Below are 5,756 nucleotides of genomic sequence, written 5' to 3' on the forward strand. Positions count from 1 at the left end.
ATACTTCATAAGTTTTGCAACTAATGGACTCATTCTAACATAACTGTACGGAAAAGAATGAATAAAAATTAACTAATATACAAATGGTATTTATTTGACAACAAAGGCATTAGGAACTATACTTCCCCTACAATATTTTGTAGAAAAATTCGATCGAGTATCTAGTGTTACTATTTACGTTCTGAAAAGAACAGCGTGATACTTTGCATGGTCTTCTTATCAGTGCAATCTCAAAACTAGACTGGTCTGAAAATATATATAATTACGTGTCAAAAACGAATGCAGATAAAAATGGTTGCTTAGCAACTAACGACACGAGTTCCCACAACAGTCGCATGTCATCGATCCCGAACGGGTCTATTATCCCTCCTATAATCTATTTTTAATTAGGCACACAACTTAAGGACTTTCTGGGTATTAACTGGGTACAATATTGACTCATGTGACAAACTATAAGAAACATTCCAAAGCGAAATCTCGGAAAACAAGTTCAAACGCGTAAAGGATTTTCTCAGGATTTCTGCCAAAATATTCTTATGATTGCTACGGTGCAACTTGAGAAGGTCCCGAAACACTTGAATACATTATACTTCATTCTTTTGCAATTGGTTGGCCTACGAAACGGCAGCCACTACAATTGAGAAACTAAAAAGTCATAATAATGAATCTCGAAATAACAAAATACTATAGGGCACCTTTCATGGAAGTAAGTTTAAAGCATTTCACGATTTACTATTGCTCAAAGAAAATGTTACTAGTCCAATCGCAAGGACTCATAAAATTCAGCTTAGAACCTTATATTTTTTACCAGTTTTCGCCATTCGTTATTTTGAATGCACAAGGAGAGAAAACTGGCTACATGATTAAATTACTGCATGTTTTACAAATATTTGACAATATCAAGTAAATAAGCGTAAATCAATGGGTCTGCATTTATGTTATTGGTAATAACCGCAATGGTGAAAAATGTTTCAGCGTCACAGTTCTCCCGAATGCTGATAAGTATTGGGGAGCGAAAGTTAATAATTCGTAGAATGGTCTTCTAGGAATGCTCCAAAGAAATGTATAGTTCCATATAAATTCATTCTCGATACTATGAATATGTTAAAATGGCTTTAGCTTCTCGATACTAAGAATATGGTAACATGGCTTTAGCTTCTCGATACTATGAATATGTTAATATGGCTTTAGCTTCTTTGTAACGAAATTTAATGGTTTTGTTGTAACACTAGTATAATGTAAATATCGCACCTAGGTCTTTTTTAATGTTAAATTTACGGGAAAATATTTAGGGCAAAGTTTATTCAAAAATAAATAGCTTTGAGTCTTATGCAAATAAAAGGATTGATTTATAATCCGATTCCTGCCATATTCTTGTAGTAATAGGAGTAAGTTCATGGTCAACTTCTTTCATTAATAATTGAGAAAATTTTCAATAAACAGGAGGGAGACTTTTCACTAATGCCTTTGTTCTTAACCACTGATCGTTTCAATTCCCTTGCATCCTCGCACCCATTTTTGAGTTTGAAAATCCAAATATTATTCGGAACAAACCAAGCGAATGAAAACGATATTTTTTCGGTTATAAATAAATGGGTAACTTAGTCTTTCAAAATTTCCGTATAACTGTGTTTTCAATGACGTCAGGTTTTCTAAAGCTTAGCAGTCTTTATATTTACTGGAAATAAGTTTATGTATTGTTGATTCATCTGAATTTTCACCCTAAAATTGTCTTTAATTTTTTTAAGTCTTTCCATTTTGAGTCAGTTGACCTATGTGCAATATTCAAAAATTGTTGATATGAAATATATCTAGATAACTGTGGGGTCCGTTGGTCTCGTTCTGGTGACTTACATGACGGGAAAACTGAACTCGAAATATGGAAAAGTGAAATCTGAACTACCCTTCCTGGGAACGAGTAAAAACTTAGAGGAATGATAAACTCGTTTCCAAACTGAAATCAATTTCAATCTCAGGTCCTCAAAATTTGAATTGCAACGGAGTCTCTCGTTTTCTTTCGGTCTCGTGGAGTCTGGCGTCTTTTGTTCTCTTACTTTTTGTATCCTCTGAAATGACGTCACAGTTTTCGAGCAAATCGGAAGCACTTCCCTTTGGTACCATCGACCACGTATTTCACTTTCCCAATGCTAAACCTTTGTTGTTTAAAAACTCTGCGCAAATCAGATTCAATCAGGTCGGGTCAATATAAGAATTACACACCATTTCCTCATTATATAAATACGTTGAAAGAAAGGTTTTTTTAATTTTATGTTCGACTTAGAAAAATGCGTTGATTAACACGGCATATGCGGAAGTAATAAAGCGAGCAGAAGCGACCCCAGATTCGTGCTACCACACATTTGGCACTTTAACGGAAAACAACGACATTCATTCAGGAATTGAAAATCGTAATAGATTTTTCATTGCTCCGGATATACTTCACTGGAATGTAATAAAAAGAAGATATACAAAGACAGGAACTTGCAAAATGAAACTGAGCAAACCTTTAGCGGTAAACTATTGGACCTTGTATTTCAGGAAAAATATTTCACAAACTCTGATTAAGACCATCAACAGAAGGTTTGTGTCTCCTTCGAAGTTTTAGGTTTATGGTTGTGTTTATTTCACAGTTTTTGTCAGGTTCCGACAACTGACCGAGGGCGATTGCTTCGAGGATCTGAACCCGGCTTTGAAGAACGAATTGCATCCCTGTCAGAAAACGGAAACCCCTGATTCATTCATCAACGTCTCTGCTTTCATGGTCATTTTCAGCGTGTGTCTCTTGGGATATTTCGCATCCTGCATCACGCTCGTTCTCGAAATATACGTTGACATGTTGAAAGCTAACATGATAGCGCCTTAGTTAATCGGAGTCTGACCATTAGACGGACACTACTCAATTAAAAGAAAGTATAATAAAATAAAATTGTATAGAAAATCATATCTATCACCCTTAGAATCGCTTTTTAACTATTCTCCTGTTAACTGAATATTTCAACTACTGCAATTCTAAGGGAGATGTAGATCTCTTGCATAAGGCCTGATGAACGGCTCTAATATATAAGGAAGGTTTTGCGATTGGTTGCAACTTTTTTCGTATTAAGTTTATTGTTTGGAAAGTTTTGAAAGTTTATTACTGAACTAAAATCCGGGTTCTTAATATGTGGTAAAAATTTCGAGATGATCCATCTAGTAGTTATTTTTATAAAACATAAAGTTGGTAAGAGTGGTTTTCATTTCCATAAAATTATTTACAAATTTTGGCGAAAAACTAGAAAATGTCCGTAGAAATGACATTGGAAATTTTCTTAACTTACCCATTTTGTCAATATCCTTACAAAAATAACTATACGTTTGATAGATTTAAAAATGGTCTTAAATTGAAGCCCAATTTTCATAATTGGAGCTTATTTTTTCATTAAGAAAAACATTACTCAAAGTAATGTTTTCATAATTGTAATTATATGCCCTGACTTACTTGGTTTACCCTCAATCTGTGTAACTTAAGACTATTTAGCATGGGTTAAGTAGTGTAGAATATCATTCTTGGACTTTGGTTGTTTTACTGCGGATATAGTAAAATTGTTAAAGCAATTAGCTTGCTTAATGGAAAATTTTACAAATTAAAGTTAATTAAATTAGATTACCAATTAAAGTTTATTTAACTAGATTACCAATTAGAATTAATTGAACTAGTTATCGAATAACAAAAGAAAGCTAGATTACCAATTAGAATTAATTGAACTAGTTATCGAATAACAAAAGAAAGCTAGATTACCAATTAGAATTAATTGAACTAGTTATCGAATAACAAAAGAAAGCTAGATTACCAATTAGAATTAATTGAACTAGTTACCGAATAACAAAAGAAAGCTAGATTACAAATTAATATAATTAAACAAGCTTATCGATTAAAGATAAATAAACTAGATTATCAATGTCTATGAAATCAGTTTATGCAGAAGTCTTGGAATCTGTTTGTGCACGGGTTTTCGAAATATTTCTGTGCAATAGGGTATGAAATTTTTATATGCACAGGTCCATGGAATCATTTTGTGCACAGGTCTTTATAATCTATTCGTGCACAGGTAAATTATACACCAAGAAGCCTGAACTTTCCAGTAAAGACAAGGGCCAAGCTGGCTACAAAAGCTGTCCAATAAACCAGCAGTCAACGATAGTATCACGCCCCAGAATCAACCGCGTAGACTATGTCAAACTAACCGGCATTCGGTACTAATTTTAAGCTGCTACATGTGTTTATGTATATAATAATTAGTACATTTAGTACTATTTCTTTTGCGTTAACCTTTCTAGTGATGTTTTTTTTTGTTTTGGTCATTTTGATGTTAATTCTTTACAGAGTGTTTTATACTCATAGCTTGACTAGTACACTAGGATACAGCAAAATCAGTGCTAGACACATGCCAATGCCCCTACTTAATCATTTGGCATATTAATCCTGGGACCCTATTCTCTAAAAATCTAAATCATTTGGACGATGATCCAAATCTAAACGTTTGGATTGGCTCCATTTGGATAGCGCGCTTAAAACCGTATTCTCTAACCCAAATCCAAATCGACATTTGGATCTCCCGCCAAACCTTTATCCAAGCCAAATGTACTTCCTCTTCTATTATGTAATTTTACTTAGTGTATATTGGTCAATTTTTTGCGGCGTTTAATATAAAAGAAAAATGTTTTTAAGCCTTGGATTTTTGTATGTTAGATTGTAATAATTTTGTACAATTAAGAAACCTCTTAATTTGATAGTTTAAGCTTATTATGCCTAATTAATATTAATAGGGAAAAATTTGAATGAAAAAAGGTGGATATCTTTTAATAATTGGGAAATAATAAATTAATTACCTTGTGATTGTCGATTGGTCAATATTGCATATTAACCAATGGTGGAACCGATTTTTTTTAAACTCAATGAAACCGAAATATCACTCAATCATCTACTGAAAGAGGTATCAACCTACGTTTTTCAAAAGAAGGTAAATAAGGATTAGATGGCTTGCTGCTTCAAACAAGATTTTTAATCATGAAGAGACTATTTTGTTAATTTTGGTCAACTTTAGAAATTCGGTAATCTAGTTGATATGACTTAAAGCACTTTTTGCCCATGCCTATTTTAAACTTTAATCACAGATTTCGCTTACCATTTCACAAGCATAATAAACACTACTGAAGGACGCAAATCTACCTGTGATCGGTAACGGTGACCAATATAGCAATTTTCCCAATTAAAGGGTTTGATGATCATTTGCACATTTCTATTTGAAATGTTGCCAATTAAGCTTCGATATCAACATCGGTTAATTTACGATATGGGCTTATGATGGTAGTCTGTTTATAAGATTAAATCGTTACTTTAAGTGTCACTAGACAGTATCTACCTCCAAAATCGAGACTTAGTAACTTTATAACCATCTCCTAGTCACAGGATATCCGAGGGTCAATTTCTTACATCATTGACATGTGATAGTGATTATCGGAGGAAGGCTTGCTATAGCTGTCAACTTTTGGCAAGGCCTAATAACGTTTTGCTTGACTTTCGCCGTCAAATTCCTTTCAAAGCATAGATCATATAGTATCCACCCTTGATTTTCATTTAGCAACACACGTTGGATTCGTAAACCTCGACGCGTACCACGATTAGAAGCATTAAAATGCAAAAACAACACACTGACCGCATACATTTTTTAGTAAATAACATTCACTACAGCTGTTTTGGGGGCTGACAGACGATA

The sequence above is a fragment of the Phalangium opilio genome, unplaced genomic scaffold, assembly GCF_054372755.1.
Source record: "Phalangium opilio isolate 3A_F unplaced genomic scaffold, DU_Popi_V2 ptg001304l_1, whole genome shotgun sequence".
In the NCBI taxonomy this organism is placed as follows: Eukaryota; Metazoa; Arthropoda; class Arachnida; order Opiliones; family Phalangiidae; genus Phalangium; species Phalangium opilio.